The following is a 26728-nucleotide window of genomic DNA, read 5'->3' on the forward strand; positions in this document are numbered from 1 at the left end:
CCCCCCCCCGGGTGAAACGCACGCCGTACTCTGAGCTGCATCCAATCAGAGCTGCAGCAGTGAGCACGTCATCCTCTTCTTTATTGAATTCATTATTGAATAAAGGTACATTTTTTTGTTCACATTTACCTGTTTATTAAAATTGCTGTCAATGTTCATTAAAATAAGCCCTCCCCTGAAAATAAGCCCTCTGGTGTTTTTCTGTCCAAAAAAATTTAATAAGACAGTGTCTTATTATCGGGGAAACATGGTAGCAAAAGAATCGATCATTTCTATTACTAAAATTAAAAAGTTTTTTGCACAAAATGAAATAAAGACAGCTAAAATGAGGGAAAACTGTTATATGGGGAAAATATTTGCATGGGATATCTGATAAGGAAGGAACTGATATGAAATGTTTCCATGTTATTGCTGAAGTTTAGGGGTACTAGGACCCCAAAAAAGAGATATGTGGGTCCCATCCAAATGAATTGGATCCAAACCTTTCAGTCAAAGACAAGGCTTATTAGAACACAGGTCAAGGTGGACATGATTCTAAAAATCTGCCATATTGGTCAGACTCTTCAGGAATCTGAGCACCTTAATGGAGGCAAGATGGATGGGAAGTAACAGAGAAGGGCCCTAGGTAAATGTCAAGGACCTGGATCACTGAGGCCAAAGGAGAATGGGGTCTAGATAGGATCAAGTGTGGGAAGTAGCCTAGGCTATCTGTAGGCAACAAACCAGGAAGGGTTGGGTTAGGTTAGGAGAAACAGAGAATGGTTAGATTGGGCACAGGCCACAAAGAAAACATTATTGGGATGGGTCAATACCTCAGGCAAAGACTTGAAAAAATGGGAAAATTCAAGGACAGCTGGGAGAAGAGGGAGAAAAGGGTTTCCCAGGCCTATAAATCGATCATTATGATTTATTTTCCTATATTTCTTAAAATAGTAGTATGGTTTATTGATAAACTGGCCTCTAAATCTAGACAGCTTAGATCAAGTAGTTCAGTCTCTGACTGAAGCTGGGTGACGATTCTAGGCAAATCACATACCCTCTTAATCTATCAACTTCAACCCCTATCCCCAACTAAAAATATAAATTTCAGAAGGGTTGATCTTTATCAATAGAGGAGGTTTTTTCACCTGGAGTTCCCAGTACCAATGAAATGATATAACCTGACCCAAACAAAATGCAACCTTATAACTTGAGGATTCAGATGAATTATCAGGTAACAGGGACTCCCAGTAATAAAATAAATAGCCATTGACTAGGGAATGGCTAAACAAACCATGGTACAAGAATGTAATAGAATATTGTGCTTTAAAAAGTGAATATGAAGAATTCAGAGAAATCTGAAAGACTTATATGAACTGATGCTCTATACAATAACTAGGATACTTATACATGATGAATCGGAAGTATACAAAAAGAAAAAATTTTTAAAAATGAACAATGTTCAATTATAACTGATAAGATTCAAATAGACTGGTCCAGGAGAAGCCCATGAGATTTAAGTAGACTGGTCTAGAAGTACCAAAACTAATTGGGGCCCCTCCATCCCAGGAAAATGGGCTAAACAATGGAATAATGAAGTATGTAGATTTCGTCAAAAGTAGAAACTACCCCACTCCCTGGTCTACAGTGTTCCCAATTATCTCACCTTTCTTTAGGTCTCAGAATACCTCATCTTCCATCCAACAAAGGTTTTCCTCAATAAGAATTCCTAACTTCTCATGGTTAGTGGCCCAACGCTAGGGGGTGCGTGTGTGTGTGTGTGTGTGTGTGTGTATGTGTATGTGAGAGAGAGAGAGAGAGATTCTGCGTGTGTGATTCTTTCCAGAATAAATGCCTTTACTTGATTTAGAGACAGCCTAAGCAAATTCTTTTGAGAGGACTCCACCACACATTCACCAAGCACCTGATCATTTTGGGGTATCCCTGAAACTCAACAATGACCTAGCTTAGGCCCCTAAAACAGATGTGAAAATGTGCTTTCCTTGTTTCTACTATACAAGTGATGGGCCAAAGTATAGAAACTTGTTATATGATATCAGATTAAGTCAATGTGTCCTTTGATTCTGCTGATTCACTATTTAATACATTTTACTTGATAGGACAAGAATAAGAAAACTAAATGTCATATAAAATAAAACACACCAATAAAATAAAAGCATTCCAGAATCTACTCTTGAGTACATACATACATACCAAAAAAATACAACACACACACACACACACACACACACACACACACACACACACACACACACACACACACACACCCTTACATAAAAATAAATTCCGGCCTAAATTTAAATTTTTAAAATCTGATTGAGACCATAAAGTTTCAATTATAACTTTTCAAAACAAAAATATGCTTAAAATTTCTTTCCAGTATTCAATTTTTGAATTTATCTAAAAATGAAATAAAAAACCCTCAAGCTGTTAGAATATAATTTAATCCAACAAACATTTATTAAGCAGCTATTATGTTTGAGGTACTTTGATAGGTGCTGACTAAACTATCTCAAGAAGATAAACTATTCAAATTCAGACCAAAATAATACAATACACAATGCATATGTACAATTAGCACAGACAAATTCAAGGAATCCAGTATGCTATTATCTTTATAAATGACAAAAATAGGTGAGAGTCTGTCAACAACGAAGGCCAGAAAAAACAGCTTCATCAAAATGACAAATATACCATAGTTTTAAACCCATGTGTCATGCTGACATTCAAAAAATGCTATACAAAAGAATATTTTTCTTCTTTTCCTGGTCCATTTAATTTCATGAGATCTTGATTATTCAGTAACTGAAATGAGGCTAATTCTAATCCTCCTTGAATTTTCACTTCAGAAGACCACAAGATTAAAGGTTGCTCCTCACTGAAAAGTGAAAACCTACAAAAAAAAAAAAAAACCTAATACTTTCTCCACTAGTTAAATCATAAAAGTCAGCATTCAATGGTTTGCACCAAATTTTTTCAAGTTCTAGATTATTTGCATAGACTATCTATACAAATACACACAAAGCTTAAAGTATTTTTATTTCTGTAACATAAATCAACAGAAAATCAAACCACCAGTCTCAGAAGATTCATACCATTTATTAGCAGACTATGTATTCTGTAAAGTATTTTGGGGCAGGCAGTGTAATGGGAATTTGAAGATCTTTCCTGTCCCTTAATAATCCTAAGGGAATTTGAAGACCTTCCCAGCTTTGAAAATAAACTCTGCCCCTAATAGGCTGAATGTAGTCACATGGTGGTGGGAGGAGTTTGCTGAAGGAGCAGAGCCAGAATGATGGTGGGAGAGAGAGGAGGCTCAGGCAAGGAATTAGATTTGTGAGTAAAAATTGATCTTATATTGGTTTGTGGGAAGATTAAAGGATGGCGTGGCTCTTTGCTATACTGTGGCACATTAACTTCTGTGTTGCTATGATGGATTCGATTTCCTGATGTTGGGATCTGGTTTTCTGATGTGTGAATAAATGTTTTACTTCTGCCTTCTATATGGAGAGTTTGTTATATTTTGCAATTGAGGGAATGTGGGAATATTTATAGTCACAGTTGGTATAGTGACTGTGGGTGCTGTAAATATTGTACTGGCACTACAGGTAGGTAACTGATATTTTTCTATTGTGATATGTATCTTATATATAGATCTACTAAAGCCTTTCAAGATACAGGAACAAAGAATAAGCTATTCTAATTATCTTTCATCCATACATAATAAAAGATAAAAATAGTTGTAAAGGAAATTGCAAGGATTTTCCTTTATTCACAAAGTAGACCACCAGTGATTATTTGTTAAGAAGTATTGATCTCATACCTATTTAGGTATAAATATAAACTTACCTATCAACCCAGGAGTTTTCTAATGTAGACAGATTTAGACATTAGCTTTTAAGAATTAGTTAAGAGGCAAAGTTGAATTTTTAATGAAAAAAAGATTCATGAGTATTATCCAACCTGTGGAATCTTAGAATTTACTTAAGATTCACAGTTTCTTCCAAGGTTGTTGTGAGGACTAAATGATAGGGACATAAAGGCCTATGCAAAAATGTACATAAAGCATCATATACATGCCAGTTATGTTCTAATTCACTGCCCTTCCCCCCAGATTCTCACATCGTCTAAACCTCCCTATTCTCTCAAAGGCACCAGCCACCCAGTGTCACAGCCACGTCAGCATCACCCTTAATTCCGCATTCTTCCACTCACACATATCCAATCAGCTGAAAGTTGTCATTTCTGCCTCTACAATCTCTATCCTCGGGATACCCTCCTCACCCAGACAGCTGCCGCCACCTCTCATCTGAACACTATTTCCTAAATCCTCTCACCCTGTTTCTATTTATCCTGCATATGGCTGCTAAAATAATTTTCTAAAACAATGATCTAACCAGGTTATGCCTCTGCTCAGTAAAGTCCGGGGCCTCCTGCTTTATCTCCAGTTTCTGACAGAAATTACTGTTTGGCATTATTTAAACTTCTGCATATCCTGGCCTCTATCCTTATTCAACACTCTTCCTTGCTTCCAGTCTGGACAAATTGGTCTTGGTTTGGTTTTTCAACCAAAGCCCCAAAGGTTCTCTAGAGTCTCTTTTTTATGGGTGCTGGATGAACCTACAGAGACAGACACAGGCTGTCTAGTTTCCTCAGGGCAAGAGCTGTTTCATTTTGTCTTTATACCCCTAGCCCAACATTGGTAGTAAATATGAATTAATTATCATTGCAACCCCTGACTCTCCACTACTCAAAAAATATTTCTTGGCATTTTCACCTCTCCTTTTCCCCAAAATGACAAATTTAAAGAACTTAAGTCATAAAAATTCAAATTATGTTTAAAAAATACTGTAATAAAAATACTCTAAAATTAAGTGTTCTAATACTGAAGCACATTCAAATCCAATTACTTCACAAAAAGTCTAACAAAAGCCAGCCTTTTTCTTCATGTCAAAGAGATTGAATCACATCTTCACAAAGCCTTCCCCACATACCAGAGTATAAGGTATCCCTACCTCCCTAAAACTCACAAAATTTTCCTGCTATCTTTCCTACTGAGTTATCACATTCTCATTATAATTAATCTTCTCTTCCCCCACACTCCCACAGACTATATGGTATGCTTCTTGAAGACAGGGTCAGTCTTTAAGAAAAACAAAAACTATATTCCTAGAACTGAGAACACTGTCCTAAAAAATAACAAGCAATGAATTTGTTTAATTCAATACTGGGAGTAAAAAAAGGAGATATTTATTTTTCTTTCATTTAATTCAACAGAATTTGTTATATGCCTATTAGCAAAGAAATATCACAATAAGTAGTTTGACCAGGCAATAAAAATAAACTGGATATTGTAACAACAGAGGATCATTCTATCTTTATTTCAGATAAAATGAAAAGCTGTTTGAAAAACATGTATATCTTCCTTAAAAGTTGCAATCAATTTGATAGGATTATATTTGTTCTCCAAATCAAAATCTTCCATTCAGGTTTATACTATATCAATATTTTATTCCTAAAACTCTTATTTGGTCTGCTATATCTGTTTCACCCCTTTGAAAAAATTTCTAGGTTTCTAGCAGTTACCAATAAACAAACATACTGAAAGATCCAAATAAAGGAGGGGCCCAAATGACAGACCAAACAACCCAATGTATTTAATGCCAAAACAAGAACTGAAAAGGCAAAAGCATCCCCAGTTCCTTTTTAAGGACAGCTGAACAGCAATTTTAAAACTTCTCTCAAACTATTCACCTTTGTTAATAAAGAAAATTATGTCCTCATGTCATATACCTTTATTGTGTATATCAAGTATATTTGTCTCTTCTCTAAAATTTCATTAACTGTGCTAATTGAATCAAAAACCCTGCATCATAGAACATATTTAAAGAAATGTGGTTTCATTGTTTTATATATACAGAAATATACACATAAATATGTAACAATATGGATTATAATCAAATTATTTCCAAATTAAAGTCCTTTCTGGACTGCTAAAAGCAAACAGATAAATGTCTTTATTTGTAGCTATATATATTTGCATTAAAATAATAGTTAAAACCTATTGTCTTATACAGGATTTTTAAAAGTCTCTCTTAATACTGTTTACAATACTAATTTCCTTAGTAAATCTCTTCTTCAAATGTAACTAGCACACAAAGGCAAATTTCAGCCTAGTATCTTAAATCAAAAATTAAATGGAATCCATCTTAAAGAAATTTTGCTATATTGCTGTAATGGGAATGGGAATTTGAAGATCTTCCCTACCCCTTAATAGACCTAGAGGGGAGTTTGAAGACCTCCCTCCCCTGCTTTGAAAGTACACTCTATTCCCTAAACAGGCTGAATGTAATCACATGGAGCCTGTGATGGAGGGAATTTGCTGAAGGGTGCAGCAGAGCCCACAGGATGCTTCTCTGCTGTAAAGATAAACTCTATCCCCTAATAGGCTAAATATAGTCACATGGAACCTGTGGTGGGAGGAGTTTGCTGAAGGGAAGCAGAGACCACAGGAAGCTGGTAGTCAGAGCTAGCAAGATGGTGGGGGAGAGAGGATGCTCAGGCAAGGAGTCAGGCAGGCTCATGAGTAGATGTTGATTTTGTACTGGTTTGTGGGAAGGCTGAAGGATGCTGTGGCTCTCAGTGCTGTTACGGCTTCTGAATATCTTTGGTACTATGATGGAATCGGCTTACTGGTTTGGGGTTTCAGTTTTCTAATATCTAAATAAATGCCTCAGTTCTGTCCTCTACCTGGAGAATCTGGCATATTTTGTGATCAACTGTCATGTGATATTTCTAATCACAGTCTTTATCATGATTGTGGGCGCTATAAATATTGCATTGCCACTAGAATTGCATTTTCAAAATGTGGCACAAAAAGAAAGCCTAGAAAACATACTTTAAAATGGTCTCCTACTAAAATCACCAATGGAAGGATTTTAGAGCAGGCAGTTTCTAGTTCTGTAGTCAGAGAAGGCTAAATTCTCTTTTCTAAAATTCCCAAGTAGGCATTTGGAAATAGGAAACTGGAGAAAGGTAGAAAACAAGGGCTACAGCTTGACGCATCCACTTAAGAAGTGGCAGTAGGCCCTCACATGTGATGACAAACCCAAACCAGCAGGCCAAATCTGTTTCTGATCACAAACCTGTGGCTATGTTCCACTACTCTGAAATCAAAGATTCCCAAACTTATTTGACCTCCTGCCCATTTCCTGAAAATCTACTTTAACTCTTTAATGTTTTTTTTTAATTTGCATCATTTCAAAAGAATACAAAATATGTTTTTTAATAATGCATCTTAAATTTAATAATTGAAAATTTTTGAGTTTTGGGGGGCAATAAAATTTTAATGATGCAATAATGCATCATGTAACCATATAGTATCACATTGTAAACAAGTCAGTATACACACATATCCCTGCTTCAAAAAAGGAACATGCTGGACTTCCCAACAATGCAGGACATGTTCACCTGCCAATACTTGCTTGTCAGCAAGCTGACCTGCCAGTAGACTTGACCACTGATTGGTAATGCATTTTGTGTGGTTATTTGAAAAATAATGTAATCACTACTACTTTAACACTGTTACATAACAGATGAAATATGTACTAACAGTTTTTCAAAATTTTCCTTCTCTTCTCTTCTTTCCTTATGCTTCCACTGGTAGCCCCTTATTTTTATTCAAGGCCCCCCAATTGCACCCAAGGCTACTACGCTCCCCCACCCCCATTTCTTGGGCCCCTTGGGGGGGAGGTATCATCCACTTTTGGAACCTATGCTCTGAAATTGTTTTTGGTTACAATTAGGTATCAGAAAGGCAAATCTATATGATAATATAAATGTAAAACACAACACATACAACCAAGTTATTTGTTTAAAAAATAATAAATGCTTTGTTTTGATAATAGATAATATTTGATAATATTCAAGTCAGGTCAGCAAATATTTTTTTAACATACAATGCTAATGACTAAGCATCCACAGAAAAGCAAAAACCAGTTCTCACTCTCAAGGATATCACAATCTAATGGGGGACACAATATGTAATCAACTACATAAATAAAATATGAAAAACATTGGAAAGAATCTTACAGGAAAGGCACCAGCTTTAAGAGGAGTTAAGGAAGAAGGTATGATTTTTAACTGGGTACTGAATGGAGCCAGAGGAGCCAGGAGCTGAAGAGGGAGAACATGCCACAATGTAAATGACACCCAGTAAAAATGCATTGTACAGAGACAGTGTCTGGTGGGGCCCAGTGTTGGTGGATCAGAGAGTATTTGGAGGAAAGCATAAAAAGACAGAAAAGGCCGGAGGGGGCCAGGTTAAAAGGGCTTTAAAAAACTAAACAGAAGATTTTATATTTGATCCAGAAGGTTATAGGAAGATTCTGGAGTTGACTGAATGAGAGGTCAAGGCAGGCAGGGTGGGCTGAGGGCGGTAATGAAATGGTCATGAAAAGTGACTATTAGACCCGCACTTTATGAAGATCAATTCAGCACATGAGTAGAGTATGTGAGGGACCAAGGAGAGACATTAGGAATGGAGAGTAACCCAGAAATTTACACAGCAATGTATATTACATATGTTAGGGGGTCTGCACCAAGAAGGTAATAGTGCCTGAGAAAATGTTATCAAAATTATTAAAAAGGTAGGCTTGACAGGACTTGGCAACTGATCAGATATGTGGGGCAAGAGTGAAGAGTCAAGCTTGTGAACCTGAACTACTGTGAAAATGGTGGTGTCCAGGGCAGACATAAGGAAGTTCATAAAAGGGAAAGATTTGGGATGAGATAATGTGTTCAATTTTGGACACAGTGTGTTTAATATATCTAGGGAACATGCAGTTTAAGATGTCCAATAAGTGGGGAGGCTAGGTGGCACAGTGAATAGAGGACAGGCTATGGAGTCAGGAGGCCTGGAGCTCAAATCCGGCCTCAGATACTTAAAACAAAAACTAGCTGTGTGACCTTGGGCAAGTCACTTAACCCCAACTGCCCTCCAAAAAAGGCAAAAAAAAAAAAAAAACCAGAAAATATGTCCAATAAGCAGCTGAAGATGTAAGACTTGAGGTAAGGAGAGAGGCTAGGGCTAGACACATAGGGCTAGACACATCATGTGCACAGAGATGATTGATACTGACTCTTTGGGAACTGATAATATCATCAAATCAGGACAGAGCCTTGGAGCATATCCATAGTTAGCAGGGGTGACCTGGGTGAAGAATCAACAAGGGCGCACAAAGAAAGAATAAGGAGAACCAGGAGAGAATAATATAATGGGGTGGGGAGAGAAATATAATGAAAAAGGGAGATCTACAGTGGCAAAGATGACAGAAGGGTTAAGAAGGATGAGGACTGACATAAGGCCATTTGATTTGGAAATGAGATCACTGATAGCTCTGGAGGCAGTTGTTTCATTTGAATGATTAAGTCAGAAGCCAGAAAGCTGCAAGTTAAAAAGAGAGTGTAAGAAAAGGAAGTAGAGACACAGATTGTGGATGGCCTTCTCCAGAAGCTTACTCACTAGTGGGAGGAGAGACAGAAGACAACAGCTAAGAGGGACAGAGCAAGCAAGGGACTATTTTTAGGATAAGGAAGACACAGGCATGTTTGTAAGGAGCAGGGAAGTAGGCAGCAGAAAGGGGCAGCCTGTAGACTAGTGAGGTGGTGAGGATGATAGGAAGGCAACAGAAAATGGGATGGAATAAAGTGGAAACAATCTCTAGAACAAACCAGAGCTCTCTCTCCCTCACTGTACACTCTTCCAAGACTCATCCCATCCCTACTACTGGCCTTCAGAATCAGAAGAGGGGCTTTCTCCCTTTCTTCTATTGGCTTTACCCTAAACTAGCTTGTTTTCTTTCTCATAGAACCTGCTTTTTCTCTCAGAATCTGAAGGTGGTTCTGTTCTCTTTCCATCCTTGTCTCACCAGACTCCTCACTACTCACCAGTACTCCCACATTTTGTAGGGTGCGTTTGTTCTCCTGGGGTTTTAGAAGGCTAAAAGGGTCCTAAGTTTTGTTCTCTCCAATCTCAGGTTTTCAAAACTCCACCAGGTTAGATTCTTGCAATCCTTACAAATGTAAGTGAAATAAAACAGTATTCACTAAGAATACAGTCATGAAAATAAGAAAATAGCCAAGCCAGGAATGCCAATAAAAGATGAAGGAAAGAAAGCAGAGGGAGCAGAAGAACTGGGACGCAAGAAACACTTATAAAAATATGTTTTTCAGACAGAGGCATAACAAATCCTAACATACATAAGCATATCAAGATTTGTAGAGAAACTCAGCCTAATCTGAAAGCAAAATACATAACTTATCAATGTGTGTGCTGGGCATGGAACTCGAGGTACACATACACAGGTCCTTCTGTGAAGGTCTGTGTCAGTGATTCTCTGACTCTCTATTGGGTGGACAGAGCTGAAGTCATCTTGCTCTTTAAAACTCTGGCCTACCCCATCTGGACACAGACATATAAGAGCAGAGTACTTCTGCAAAAAAGGTTAACATTTATTCAAATATTTTACCTATCTTTCCCTAATGTTTTCCTAAGCCAAGGAAAATTTCCAGTCTCAGAGACAAAAAGCAATTCTTTCAAAAGTAGGTTACTTGACTTTTAAGAAGCCAATGAAAATTTAACAAATTTAGGTTAGTATGTTGTTTTTTATATAATTTATTTCTATGGTCAATGAGACAAAAAATGATTTCAAAAATCTGTTATACTAGTAAAAATCCAAAAGGCAGAATTAAAAGTTTTGATAAAAAATAATAAATTATAAATTGTAAGTATGTAAAAATCAAAATATAAAAAATAAGTTGTTTCCTCTGATAGTTTCATTTTATATAAAAACTGAAATCTTCAAATTATCAGTTCTTAAATCTATTTGAAATTCAATAAAAAATTCCAAGTGACCAGTTAATAAACAAATAAATAATTGATTGAATATACTACTGTTTTGTTGCATAAGCTATTGACAATACACTTCTCAATAAAGAAAAATTGAATTATAGCCCAAGGGTGGTTTAATTTGGTACAAATTTTGAATAATGTCAAATGTACTTCCAAAACAGATGCTTAGAGACTCTACAAGGACACTAGGCTCAATCAGAAGCCAGATTAAAGTTCCATCTGGAAACTAATAGAAATTCACAGTTCCATTACAATTACCAAAGTCACCAACATAATACATACCAGGAGTACAGCACAGAACTTCTGAGAAAAGTCAACAGGCCTGCCCATCCCTCAAAAAAGAGAATTAATTTATAAAAGTATAAAACTATCCATAAATGTTCAAATTCTTATGTTCAATATAAGAAAACTTAAAATTAACACAATTATTTGAATTTTCCATATTTGGATTGTTCCCTAGATATGCAAAAAATATTTTGTTTGCCAATGCTGAATAACAAGGACAGTATTTCATGAAAAAAAAAAAAGGAATTTCCCTCCCAAATTCTCACCCATTCTACTGACAAAAGTAATACTCAGTTACCTCATTCCTCTCAATTTACTGAAACCCAGTCTCACATCTTGTGAAATGAAGCTCTTAAATTCTGCAACTAGAAATGACCGGTGAATCAAAAAAATTTTGAGGTGGAAAAGTTCTTCAAGACTGTCTAGTTCAACTTCTTGGGCAAAGCCTGCTCCAAACAAGGAAGCTTAATGGTGGGGGGAACATGGCGTAGAGCCAAGATGGCAGAGTCACAAAAGGACCTCCACAGCTCTGGCTCCCACCACCTCCAATACATGTAACAAAAATGACTCTAAACAAATTTTAAAGCTACAGAACACACAAAGTGACAGAGAAACAAATCTCTAGCTGAAGGTAGCCTAGCAGGCTGACAGGAAGGGTCAATCACACCTTGCTGGGAGCCAAGCACAGTCCCACATTAGCCGCTCTGAACCAGAGGCGGCCAGACCAGGAGCACAGACAGGCCAGAGCAGACTTCAGAAGAGTGAATCACCAGCAGCTGTGGCAATTTCCAGACTTCTCAACCCATAGATGCCAAAAAGAAAGTGAAAGGTCAGTCGGGAACTCTGCTAAAACTAGGTAACAGAAGAGCGTGGTCCAGCCCCTGTCCCTGGGGTGAGAAGTGGCGGAGGCACAGCAGCTGCAGCATGGCTGCTTCCAGAGTTCCTGGCCTCCAGATTGTAGGAGGACCAAGCAACCATTCAGAGGGTAATCCTCTTGCTTTCACCTTCTTAGATCTGGATCTCGGTCTTGGGTAGTGGTCCTGGGGTGTGTGTCAGTGTGTCAGAGCTTGTGGGGGCTGCAGAGACAGTGCCCTCCTAACAGCTCCAGCAGCTGCAAACGCCCCAGCAATTTGGGACATAGCTTTCTCCATTCTGTAAGCAGAGTTCTACCATGGCAAAGAGCTCAAAAGTCAAATAATTGGCTGGCAATATGAGCAAGCAGAAGAAGCACAAACAGACCATAGAATCCTCTTTTTGGGGACAAAAAGGATCAAAGCATGGAACGGGAGGAAGACAATGAAGTCAGAACTCCTGCATCCAAAGCTTCCAAGAAAAATATGAATTGGTTACAGGCCATGGAAGAGATCAAGAAGGATTCTGAAAATCAAGTAAGAGAAGTGGAGGAAAAATTGGGAAGAGAAATAAGAATGATGCAAGAAAATCATGAAGAGAGAGTCAACAGCCTACTAAAGAAGACCCAAAAAAATACTGAAGAAAATAACACCTTAAAAAATAGATTAACTTGGGGCGGCTAGGTGGTGCAGTGAGTAAGAGAGCCAGACCCAGAGTTAGGAGGACCTGGGATCGGTTCCAGCCTCAGATGTTTAACACTCACACAAAATTACTGCCCATGTAACTTTGGGCAAGTTAGTTAACCCCAATTGCTTTAAAAAAAAAAATAGATTAACTCAAATGGCAAAAGAGGCCCAAAAATCCAATGAGGAGAAGAAAGCCTTCAAAAGCCAAATTTGTGAGACAGAAAAGGAATTTTTAAAACTCACTGAAGAGACTTACTCCTTCAAAATTAGATTGAAGCAAATGTTAGCTAATGACTTTGTGAGAAACCAAGGTACTATAAAATAGATCCAAACAAATGAAAAAAATAGAAGGCAACGTGAAATATCTCACTGAAAAAACCACTGACCTGGGAAACAGATGCAGGAGAGATCATTTAAAAATTATTGGACTACCTGAAAGCCATTATCAAAAAAAAGAGCCTAGACACCATCTTTCAAGAAATTATCAAGCAAAAGTGCCCTGATATTCTAGAACCAGAGAGCAAAAACAGAAATTGAAAGAATTCACCAACTGCCTCTTGAAAAAGATCCCAAAAAGAAAACTCCAAGGAATATCATAGACAAATTGCAGAGTTTCCAGGTCAAGGAGAAAATACTGCAAGCAGTCAGGAAGAAACAATTTAAGTATTGTGGAAACACAATCAGGATAACACAAGACCTAGCAGCTTCTACATTCAGGGATGGAAGGGCTTGTAATATGACAGTCCAGAGGCCAAATGAGCTAGGATTAAAGCCAAGAATCACCTACCCAACAAAATCGAGTATAATGCTTCAGAGAAAAATATGGTCATTCAATGAAATAGAGGATTTTCAAGCATTCTTGATGAAAAAATCAGAGCTGAACAGAAAATTTGACTTTCAAATACAAGAAGGAAGAGAAGCATGAGAAGGTAAACAGGAAAAAGAAATCATTAGGAACTTATTAAAGTTGAACTATTTACATTCCTACATGGAAAAATGCTAATTGTAACTCATAAGACTGTTCTCAGTATGAGGATAGTTGAGGGAATGTATATGTATATATGTATGTATAGGAGAGTGTATGTGTTTATAAATATATATGAGTGTATGCATATGTATGTACATGTATACATGCAGAGGGCACAGGATGAGTTGAATATGAAGGGATGATATCTAAAAAAATAAATTTAAGAGGTGAGAGAGGAATATATTGGGAGAAGGAGAAAGGGAGAGATAGATTAGGGTAAATTATCTCATATAAGAAGCAAGAGAAAACTGTTACAATGGAGGGGAAGAGCAGGAAGGTGAAAGGGAATGAGTCAACTTTACCCTCATTGAATTTGGCTTAAGGAGGGAATAACATACATACTCAATTGGGTATCTTACCCCACAGGAAAGTAGCGGGGAAGGGGATAAGAGGGGAGATGAAGAGAGGGCAGATTAGGGGAGAGGGTAGTTAGAAGCAAACACTTTTGAAAAGGGACAGGGTCAAAGGAGAAAACAGAATAAGTGGGGGGCAGGATAGGATGGACAGAATTTTAATTAGTCTTTCACAATATAACTACTATGGAAATGTTTTGTGTAACTACACATGTAAAACCTACACTGAATTCCTTATCTTCCCAGTAGGGATAATTGAGGAGGGAAGAAGGGGAAAAATCTGGAAATGAAAGTTTTAAAAATAAATATTTTTTAAAAATTGCTTTTTTACATGCAACTGGGAAATAAGATATACAGGCACTGGGGTACAGAAATCCATCTTGCCCTACTAGAAATGTAAGGAGGGAGGGGATGAGGGAGACTATAAGACTGGGAGAAGAGGTATTCAGTAGGCTGGCTATTTTGGGGTGGGGGCAGGGGAAAGATGGGAAGAAAATTTTGCAACTCAAAATCTTGTGGAAATGAATGTTGAAAACTAAAAATAAATAAAGAAATTGGAAAAAAAAATAAAGTGGCTGCAGAGCCATAAATACAAAGCAATGTTCCCAAAGATGATAAATGAAAACTAAACAGAAAACAGGGTTAAGAGCATAAAAATTTACATTAATATTTGCACAATATTCATATATGGTAAGTATATGTGAACCCTGCCCTGCTATTGATTACCTGTGTGAATTTTGGAAAGTCAATTAACCTATAAAAATGAATTAGGGATATGCTCTACACAGTGTCTTAAATACTTAATAATAAATATCAGACACGAAATAAATTTAAAATAAAAGGTTAAATCTTACCAGAGAAGAGGGAGGAAACTGCTAACTTTTAGAATTAAAGTAAATCCTTCAGGCCAACAGAACATCAGTTTTCCAGGAAATTCTAGGATATGCTAGCAAAAGAACAAATTTCCAAAGTGAAAATCAGGTCCTCCTTACTAGTAAATCACAAACAATATTTAACATTCTATATCTAAATTAATAGTAAATGTTATTTAGCACAAAAATTTTAAGCACTTTCTTATGACAGATCCATTACACCTGAGAAAGAAGTCTTCCAAGTGTATGGGTCAGAAGACCACTCACCCAAAATGACTCGGAGACTCTTCAAAGTAGAAGCAAAAACTTTATTACTATCTTTCTCGAGAAAGGGCGTCCCCAAAACCAACAAGAAAGTCAGAAGGGAGAAGAGCACTACAGAAGGCAAAAGCAAGATTATAAAGCCCTAACGTGGGAATTCCATACCTTCTATCTATCCCACTTTACCATTGGTTGGTAAGGCAAGATCACAGTCTTCTTATTAATGGCCACCAATTGGCACAAAGCCCTCTCCATTCATTAACCTAATTATTACTAATGAGGCTCTAAATTTGTTAGATAACATACATAATACATGAGGTCCACTACACAAGCGCAGTAACAACCTCAGAATACTGAACCCCCCTTCAGTCCAACCTAGATGTGTCCTTATCTGGGCCTGAGTGTCTCAAGGTTGCTTGCTGTCTGCTTTCTGATTGGTCAAATCCACCTGCTGCTGCCAGCTCCTTTTATCTGCATTATTTCATTTTTAGTATTATATAGGAGTTTTCTGGGAACTGGGAACCCAACTTCTTCCCAAGGCTACTGCCTGGTACTTTTTATCAGCAGTCTTGTTTCAGCAATTCCTGCAGTTCTATAGAAACTTAACCCTTTGCTACCTCTCACTACCACTCCTTTCCCCAAACTAAAAACACCTCTAATTTGGTCTCAATAGTTGATCCAATCAATTGTATTAATACTCAATAGTTCTTACATTACCTTCAAATACACAATGACCTACATATATATATATGAGGAGACAATACTGAACTTAGTTACAAAATATAAGTAATAAGAATGTATATAGGATATTAAGAATGGGGAAACTTCATTGCAAGTTATCCCTCACACAAGGTTAAGCACAAATTCAGTCCAAGTCAGCTTGCGTATTATATCCATAATATTCTAGTTTAAGGTCCCAGGGATACAAAGATAAAATAAATCAAAAGCCTTTGCCCTTAAAGGTCTTATATTTGGGTTGAGGTGGGGCTAAGGAGGAGAAAAATATTAAAATAAGTACACAGATGATAAATAACCAGTCATCTGTATACTAATGGAAGGAAGGGAGGAAGGAAGGAAGGAAGGAAGGAAGGAAGGAAGGAAGGAAGGAAGGAAGGAAGGAAGGAAGGAAGGAAGGAAGGAAGGAAGGAAGGGAGGGAGGGAGGGAGGGAAGGCTTTTTTTTTATTATATTAAAAAATAAGAGGCATCATAGCACAGTGAATAGAGGATCCTTCCCAGAGTCAGAAAAACTAGGTTCAAGAATCCTGTTTCCACTAGCCATGTAACCTCTCAGTGGCTCCAAGTCTGCATTAAGGGAGTAAGTTTCCACCCTGGGATTTCCCTAGGCAGATGAAATCAAAGATCTGGGCCCACATTCCACTCTCTCTCATCTGAACTCAGAAATAGGTCAAAATAAAAATAAGAAAGATGATGCACTAAAGCAATCTCTGACCACTCAGTAACAACCAACAAAAGAACAGCTGAGTCTCAATGAGCAGATCTAATACTGTATTGTCACTAATTAGTTCACTGGTGGAAGGAAAAGATAATTCTGATGAACCAGTACAATTAACTCAGTACGTCAAACAGTCAGTCAATGTGCCAGGCACTAAGCTAAGTGCTAGGAAGGAGCTTACAACCTGATGGAGAGACAATATACATACAAATAAATATGAACAAAGCAAGCTATATACAGGTTAAATAGGAAATGGTTTTTTTAAAGGAAGGAACTAGAATTTAAAAGGGTTGGGAAAGGCTCGTGCAGAAGGCAGGTGTTTTGATGGACCTTAAAGGAAGCCAGGGAAAACAGTAGGCAGGAAAGGAGGAGGAGAACCAGAGAAAATGCCCAGAGCCAAAAGATGGAACAGTCAGCAGGCCAGCGCCACTGACACTGATGAAAAATACTGGGGAGTTAAGGTATAAGAAGACTGGAAAGGTAGGAGGGGGTTAGGTTTTGAATGCCAACAGAGGAATTTGTAATTGGCCTTGGAGGCCATAGGGAGTCACTGGAGTTTACAGGGGAGGGAGGGTTGGGCATGACTGACCTGTGCTTTGGGAAACTTAAATCAGTATTCATTGATTAAGGGCTTACTATGTATCAGACACTGAGCTAGGAACTGGAGATGATAATCAGACACAGCATTTATGTAGTATTTGAAGGATTGCAAAGCACTCATGGGTTACCTTCTTTGGTTCTCACGAAACCCTGGAAGGGAGGGGCTGTGATCCTCCCAGGATCCCTCACTCCCCCCAAATCCTGCATCTGCGCCAGCAGTGCCTCTGTGCTACTGACCCTGGTGACGGGGAAGCCCCCCTCAGAACCGCCTCTGGAAGCAGCCGCGCTCACTCTGCTCCCAACCAGCCTCTTGATCACTCTTCCGTCTCGCCTTTCACACTTCTCTACGCCGGGACCTTCTTCCTTAGCTGCCTTTTATGTGTTGTTTTTCCCACTGAAATGCAGGTTTCTTGAGGTCAGGAACTCTCTTTACATGACAGTATTTGTATTTACTGTGCTTAGCACAGTGCCTGGCGCAAAGTAACCACTTAATAAAGGCTTCAGTAATTTAAAATAATTCTATGTATGGGAAAACTGAGGCTCTGGGAGGTTAAGTGGTTTGCTCTGGGTCCCGTATCCAGTCCAAGGCAGCAATCACACTCAAGTCTTGACTTCAACACTTTATCCACTGTGACAAGCAGGTATCCCAAGTACAGGCAAGTTAATGAAGAAGACAGCAAGTACAGGGAAGAATGTCATGAGATAAATAGGAATTCTGATGGGATCCTAAAGCAGTAGGAAACTAATAGACTTTCCCATGAGCAACAAGACGGAGGACTGGACATCTTCTCTGATCCCTATGACTTCTCAGACGTCCTGCAGTCCAGAAGTTGTGTGGTTGGTTATTGTCCTTCATTCTTGAAGAGGCCCAAAAGACATCACTGTGCTGGAGCCAGGGTACAGTGTGTCTGACACATGAACACTTCTCTGTATCTGTGCATCCCACATTGCTTTTGAGCCACTGAAATTCTGCTTTGCTCACAGAGCACAGTGCCTTCTTACACGAGCATGCCATGCTGAGCAGTCCTTTGACAGCATTTCGGGTGTCACATAACCAATTCCAAAGTTCTTCAGAGAGACCCTGAGAGTGTCCTTCTTCTGACCACCACGTGAGTGCCTGCCTTGTGGGTGCTCTCTATAAAATAGTCTTTTTGGCAAAGTATGCTTAGCATTCAAACAATGTGTCAGTTCATTGGACTCACACTCTACAGTACAGTTTGAATGTTTGGCAGTTTAGTTCAAGAAAAGACTTCATTACCTTGTCTTGCCATGTGATCTTCTGAATCTTCCTAAGAAAATTCAAATGCAAGCATTTCTCTTTCCTGGCATGGTGCTGGAACTCTCCAAGTTTCACAGTAATACAACAATGAGGTCAGCACAATGGCTCTGCAGACCTTCGGTTTGACAAGAAGTCTAATATGTCTTTTCTCCCACACTTTCAGAGACTCTCAAACACAGCTAGCTCTGGCAATGTGTGCATCAACATGCATTTATGTGGACATCCTTGAAATGTACACTGCCACAGTAAGTGAACTTATGTGCAGTATTCAAAATTTCTCCATTTGCTGTACTGGATTGTTCTACATATGGATGGTGTGGTGCTAGCTATTGGAGAACCTCTTTTGGTATTAACTGTTAGGCCAAAATTATCACAAGCAGCAGAGAATCGAGTCACACTTTGTTGCATCTCAGCTTCAGAGGCTGCACAAACAGAGGGTGCAAAATCATCTGCAAACAAAAAAATCATGCACCAGCTCTCTTCCTACTTTAGTCTTGGCTTGTAGCCTTGTCAAATTAAATAATTTACCATCAGTGCTGTAAGTTGACCCTTGATGCCATTTTCATACTTTGTTGAAGGAGTCTGACAACTTTGCTGAAAACATCATGCTAAAAAAGCATGGGAGAGCAAGTAAGCACACAGCTTTGTTTCATTCCATTGGTGACTGGGAAAGCATGAGAGTGTCATCCATTATCGAGAACCCAGGCAAGCATGTCATCATGAAATTGATGCACAATTGATGAGCTTCAGGCAACCAAATTTTGAGATAATTTTTCACAAACCCTCATAACTGGCAGCATCAAAGGCCTTGAAATACCAGAAAGTCCCAAAGCTCAGAAGTACCAAAGCTACAAAGATCTGAATTCTGGGTGCTCAGCCAAAGAACTGAGGAAGGGGGGGAGTGGATGAGACAAGTCACCAGGACTGGATACCATGTACTCACGGGCAGCCTGTGCAATACACCACTAACCCTGAAAGAGAAAGAGCACAGCATTGTGCTGGGGAATTTTTGACCACCCAAAAGTCAGCTGGGGCAAAGACCTAATGCTCATGAATGAACAGTCCAACTAGGGAGGAGGCTGATGAGATCCAGTCTCCAAGGAAATCACAATCAGAATGGAAGATGTCAGAAGTGACAGAGAAGGTAAATAAGTGGAGGGAAAAGACTGAAATAACCAAAGATTTCAGGAAGAAGGAAACTCAAAAGACCTTAAACATAAACAGACAAATGAAGAGGAAAAATAGTAACAACAAAGAAAACATGGTCTCCATATCTAGTAAATGAGTTCAGCATCTGTGAATAAATACTATACAATAAAGGAAATGACCCACAACTTAATGAGACAGAGGACCCTGTGGAATGTGAGGAGAACATGGAACCATAATATGCTCTTCCTGAGTGGTTTAAAAGAGAACTATGACAGCAGAATTTGTACCTTGAAAAGCAAAAATATTAAGAAAAGAAAAACTAAAATCTGCAGTGGCAAGCCAAACCAAAGAAACAAAAGAGAATAACGGAATGGGAATGCAAATACACAGAAGTGAAAAACAATATAGATGAAGAGAAGCGAAAAACATTCAAAGAAAATATGCTCCCTATGCAAGCAAAACGTACTGATCTCAAAGACAGGATATATAGAGACAACCTAAGGATCACACATCTCCCAGAAGAACACAACAGGAAACCAATGGAGTTGATGATTAGGTAAATGACATGGTCAGATCTGTTTAAGGAAAATGACTTTGGCAGCAAGTGTACTGTACTTAGAAGGAGGTAAGAAATGAGGTAGGAAAACCAATTAGGAGGCTCTTGCAATCCTCCAAAAGAGTTGCGTATGGTAGAGATGTTGCATGAAAGAGATGTTGTAATTGATTGGCCATGTAGTGTTGAGGAAAAGTGAAGAGTCAAGGATAATGCAAGGGTGACGAATCTATAGGACTGGGAGGATAGTGCTACCTTTTACAAAAGGTCAAATCTTTCTCACAAAGACAAATGAAGAGAAGTAGATGGTGGACAGACATGGTGATGAGGCAGCTGCAGCTACAAATATTAGAAGTAGTGACGGAGACAACAGGATGATACCACTGTGACAGCTAAAAAAGATCCAGTGATGAAGAAAGCAAAAAAAGAAAAAATCTGCATTTTATAGGAAAATGGACAACTAGTTAGCCAACTATAACTCAGTTTCTGTAGCACTGAACACATCAGGGGGTCTATTCTGGGAGCATTCCAGCCAGTCCATTTTCAGAAGGGAGGATACACATACCATGGAACAGCATCACGGTAAGTTTGGTCATCCTGCCCTATATCTCATTCCAGGGGCACTGACAGGACAATACAAAAAGCTCAAGAAGTCAAGGAAACCGGCAGTAGAACATATTACAAAGATTTGTACCAAAATCTGCATCATGATGGTATGCACATGTTGCTGGATTCTTGAATACTATGCCAGCAACCTATAAGTCCTATCAAACTGGAAATGCTTTGAATATTTGGAAAACTAACTACCAAATATTGTTTTAAAAATTTACATAGTTCTTTGCTCATGATTTTTCACTGAGTAAGAAGAACTAAGTAAGAAGAACATCAGTTCATAGAGATAAAACTGAGTCTTTGAGCTTCGGAGAAGTAAAATATTTCAGCAAAACCATAATTGTCACAATGCATTATTTCTAATTACAAATTCCAAATAACATATTTACAAACTTTTTAAGTTGGGGGCTATCAACGTTTTGGAACATAACTTACAAACAAGTTGTGCTCTAAAATTTTGTATAGAACTTGGAGCATCTTCTCTCACTGAAATAACCTTCAAAACTAATTAGGTTACTAGGTAAAGAGAAGGACTTAACTCCTCTGGACTAGGAAACAAGGGCTGTACAGTCACTAATTGGCAGTGTAACCTTGGATAAGTCACTTAATTCTTATCTAAACTCTGTCTTCATGTGAAAAAAGTAGTCACTATCAATTATTCTGCCTGCTTCACAAGTCTGTTATAAGAATTGTATTTGCTTCCTGCTGATACCATGAGCAAATCACTGAACCTTTGTGACTCAAGTTCCTCATTAGAAAATAATAGAATTTATATCTGCTGTCTATAATTGAATGGGTGATGGGGGAGAGGAAGAGAAAAGGAAGGAAAATGGGAAGAGAAAGAGGAAGAAGAAAGGACAAGGGATAGGGAGAAAGGGAAAAGCAGAAGAGGAAAAAAACAAAAGGGAGAGGGGAGAGGGGGGAAGAAAAGAGAAAGCAGGAGAGAGGAATAAGAAAAGAGAGCGGCAGAAGAGAGGGAAGGCCCAAGGTACAGCTGTAAAATAATGAAATTCCTTTTCACTTCTGAATTGTAGAATTGGTCTTAGTATTTTATATTTACATCCTATATGCCTACTGAATCTCTGACAATAAAAACATTATAAATAAATGTACATGTAAAATGTTGTAATCCTTAGTTTGGCTTCACAATCCATACATCAAATTCTTCCTTATACAGCAAATTAACTTTTTTTAAAACCCCAAATCCCTCATTAAGAACAAATTAATAAATAACTAAATATAAAGACAAAAAGTCATATAAATGAAAAGTTCCTCTATGTCAATAAACTTCTTCATCAAGTAAAATGTACTTAACACCTTATACCAAAATAACATGGCTCTATTAATTATGCTATTAACAAAAGGAAAATGGAGATGAAAAGTTTGAGAACAATAACTCCCACCAATTTTACTTGAGTATAATCATTCATTTAAAGAGCCAGGTGAGAGAAGCTCAAACTTAAAAAGCTTGCTTTTTATGAATCAAGTGTTTACCGAATCTCTAATTTTGAGCGAGGACTACATTATGTAACTAGAACTTTTATTATTCACTTTTTAAATAAAATTCCAAGTCCACTTTAAAGTACGTATCCTGACTTGCTGCAATGTTTCACAAGAATCATTGCTCCTTGAAGCAATGTTTACTTGATAACAATAAAATTTTTCAAGAAATTAATAGCATTAAGTAGTATTAAAGAATTCTAGAATACTATGCAAATACATCTCCTGATTTAAGCTTCCTGACACAAACTCTCTCTGGGTTACCTTCCTACCAGTATGACTACACGTTCGCTCCTTGTCTCCCTTCCTGGCACCATATCATGACTCTGAACTGTGGAGAAAACCCAAAGTTCTCTCCTGGTCCCTCTTCTCTCTCACTGGTTAAATAAAATTAGGGGAGGTGATGAGGTTAACCTCATCTCTATGCAAATGAATCACAGATCTATATCTCTAGCCCAAGTTTCTCACCTGAACTTGAGTCCTGCATTATTAATTTGTCTATCAGACATTTCAAACTGGTTGTCCTGGACACATGCCCAACTGATTAAGTCCAAAAAAGAATTCATTATCTTCACCCTCTGTCCACCAAATTCTCCCATCTTCCAAAATTCACAATTTCCTTTGAAAAGACCATTACCCTTCCCATCTCCCAGACTTTACTTTCTCTCAACCCTACATATGCAAATAATTGCCATATCTTACCATTACTATCTCTCACATCTGACTATCTCTCTAGTCACACAGTTACCACCTTAGTTCAGATCCATAAGGAGAGGTAACTCTCCCCTAAATTACTGCAACAAATGGATGATCGGTCTCCCTCCCTCAAATTTCCTTCTACCCCAGGTCATCCTACACACTTAAGCCAAACTGATTTCCTGAAAAGCAGATAATGACCATGGCACTCCCCTACTCAATCAATTCCAGTAGCTCCCTACTGCCTACAGGATGAAATATAAACTACTTCTTTAATTTTTCTAGTCCTTTACAATCTGACCCCAACTATTTTTAGGCCACACTTGACATTATTCCCTCCTGCTTTTTGTGACTGGCCAAATACCTTCTTTCTGATCCTCAAACAAGGTGCTTCCTGTCTCTATGCCTCTATCTCCACTAGCTGCATGTCCCCCATCCCTAAAATAAACAAACTCCCTCCTCACCTACGCCACATAGAACCTTCTTGTAAATTAAGATGCAGATCATGCACCACCTTCTGCACAAAGCCTTTCCTTGATTTTCCCAAATTCTAGTGCCTTCCCTCTCAAACTATCTTTTATTTGACTATTTTATAAAAAATCAATTGGTATTTATTTTCTATTTTTCTGGTATAGACTTGCATATACATACATACACACATATATTTATATATCTTTAGGGTTTTGCCCATTAGAATATAAGCTCTTTATGTGTAAGGATTGTTTAATTCACTTTATGTGTATTTCCAAAGTCTAGCATGCAGTAAATGTTTAATAAATACCTGATTGGTCTATTAAGGTATGGAAAGGGTTTCAAAATTAATTGTCAGAAATCTTTTTTTTAAACAATAAATCTGAATTCATAGGCTTATTTTACTCTATCCTATATACTGTAATTCCAATGGGAAAAGTAACCAATCAGCTTAGCCTGAAGACACTGGAAAAAATCAACTGCTTCCTAGCCAAGTCCATACCCTATACCACTTATGCCTTTCCCCTATGTTAAGTATTCCCTACCCAAGAATGAGTCAAAGAAACATATTCCTGAGGGAAATGTTTAACTGGGCAGAGGGGGGAGGGGAGAGGGTAATTGTACTGGTAGATGGAATAAGTGGCCTTTTGCCATCACCATAATAATCTTCAGATTAAGAAAAAATTTTAAGACCTACACTTAACAACAACAAAAACTATGGTGTTTCATGATTTGCTTCAATGTTCTGTTGTTCTATTGATCAATCTATACACACACATTTTACATGTACATATACATACATACAAATACATATATATAGTGTGTGTACATACATACATACATACACACAAACACACACACACACACACACACACAAATCTTCCTCTACCAATGAAAAATGCAACATTTCCATTCTTTCTCGCAATGGAATTCTCCTCTCTGTGTATTGGTGCCCACGCCTCTCACCAAGTAACAATTCACTGAAAAGCAAATCCCTATGTTTAAAGCAACAAAAGGAGACGCAGCAATCTATTTCGATTTCCTTGATGATTTCACCCTATTTCCAATATATTAATTCTTTCCCAATTTAAGAAAATGATGTGACTCGGCAAAACCCTTACTACTGGGGGAAAATATTACTTTTCTAAAGACCCTTTACGAAAGAGAAAACACACCATTTGGAAGTTTACTCTTCTTTTGAATTAGCTCAAACCCTTTTGAAAAATTATTTGTGAGGTAAGTGTTCCTAAGGCAAAAATTACCTTTCCTTTAATACTGACCAGTACTATAGAGAACACTCTCAATGGGGTCTGGCAAGTTCCTTGATACACTACAAGTATCATTGCCGATTGCTTTGTATTCTCTCCATCTGCTAATCTGGTTTCTTGCTTGCCTTTTTTACTGCAGCTGTGCACCGGGTTAACTGTTTCAATGGTTTTCCTACAATAACCCACAAATTTTTTCCTGATCAGTGTGCTGTATGATTGGTTCTTTGTTCCTAAGATAATTATTTTACATTTGTCTACACTGAACTGCATTTGCCATCTGCTGGCCCAATCACCTAAACAATCCCAATCCTTTTGAATCTGATTGCATTGTTCCTTATTATTTCCTCTGCCTCCAATTTTAGGATCATCTGCAAACTTGAAGATCTTTTCTTCAAAGCTTTGTCCACGTTTTATTTTAATATAATTTTTAAAACTGACCCCTTAAGCTCTACAGCTGAAATTCCTTCCAATACCAAAAGGTGTTTCCATAAAGCTTATGCAAAGACACCACTAAATAAACAGGTAAAAGAATCATTAGAAATGAAGTTCTCACTAATACTCTTGTTTTATCTTAGCCAGTTTTTCAATCCAAAACTGTATTTGTAAATGAATTTTCTATATTTTAAATTTATCTTTTAGGATGTTAATATTTTAAAGGAATACTAATTTTTTTTCCTCTCTGGAAGTATATGGTATAATTTCAAACTATTCCTAAATGTACATTTTAAAGTTTTTCAGGTCTCTACAGGTCTCATAATTGTTATCTTTAAGCGAATGGAAACTGAGATCTGAAGCTTTGAAATATCTACCAATTTCTTAAATCCATTAAACTTTAATGCATTCTTAGATTTTTTTTTACTATCCTTGACCAATTTTATCAATTCAATTTAGTTGTACCTTTATTAACATTAATGCTAAAAAATTGGTCTGATCCCTAAAATAAGCCAACAATTGGCCAATATTCAATGCCAAAAAAACCAACAACAAAACAAGAAAAATCCTTTCCAAGGATCAATCTAAATTTTGCAAGTCACTCAGAAAAAAAACAAAATCATAAATACTAAGTAGAATAACACTTGAAGTAGGTGATTTTTTAATATTTTAGCTGACTATGATACTGATTAATCAGCATTTTGGGTTTCTTTTAAGTCAGCTAATGTTTATATAGCCCACTGATGAACGTTATATTTAAGAAGTATATTTAAATGTGTTACTTTTGTATGTGTGTGTATACATACGCATAAAGAGACAGAACTGGTATATGTACATACATATATGTCTACATATATATATATAAATACATAGTACATATAAGTTGCTGAGCAGATGCTAATTTACACAGTAACAAAGAGCATAGTGGTCTTCAATTTTTTTTTTTGCTCCTAAGTACAATGTTTATTGTGATTAGAAATCTTTGCACTCAGAGCTGAGAGACAAGGAAATGAGCAGGTACAAGTTCCATGAAATTCATGGGAGGCTCACACATACGCAAATAATTGTGTACTGAAGTTCCATGATTTCTGGCACACCTGTAGAAATCAAAGGGCATCTGGTAGAACCATTAACATAAAGAAGTCCTTCATTAGGAGTTCTTAATATCAACAAAATCATAGATCTGGTACAAATTAAAAATGGCTGGCACTAGTATAGTGCTTTATGGTTTACAAAGCACTACGTGTACATTACATCACATGATCTTCCCAACAGCCTTATGAAGTTGGGAGGCAGGTATACCCATTGTACAAATGAGGAAGCCAAGGCTCAGATAGATCACATATCTAAAAAGTATAAGTCAGGACTCAAAACCAGACATCTGCCTAAATTTATGATGGCACAAAGAGCTGTATACATTCTCTCTCTCTCTCTCTCTCTCTCTCTCTCTCTCTCTCTCTCTCTCT

The 26728-nt window shown here is 37.6% G+C and overlaps 1 protein-coding gene across 10 annotated transcripts in view; it reads right to left on the reverse strand.

Moving 5' to 3' along the window:
• TBC1D5 (TBC1 domain family member 5) overlaps positions 1-26728 on the reverse strand; it is a 630316-nt gene that overhangs the window by 524743 nt on the left and 78845 nt on the right. For 9 of the 10 annotated variants that reach the window (XM_069088446.1, XM_069088447.1, XM_069088443.1 and 6 more), the window contains exon 3: positions 14970-15061. The exons of the other annotated variant lie outside the window; for it this stretch is intronic. The gene's annotated coding sequence lies outside the window, so the exon portion shown is untranslated. The remainder of the gene's footprint in view (positions 1-14969; positions 15062-26728) is intronic. 10 annotated transcript variants of the gene reach the window in all.

The sequence above is a fragment of the Petaurus breviceps genome, unplaced genomic scaffold (genome assembly GCF_028583685.1).
Source record: "Petaurus breviceps papuanus isolate PSGF00001 unplaced genomic scaffold, PetGlider_PUasm1.0 185, whole genome shotgun sequence".
Classification (NCBI taxonomy): domain Eukaryota; kingdom Metazoa; phylum Chordata; class Mammalia; order Diprotodontia; family Petauridae; genus Petaurus; species Petaurus breviceps.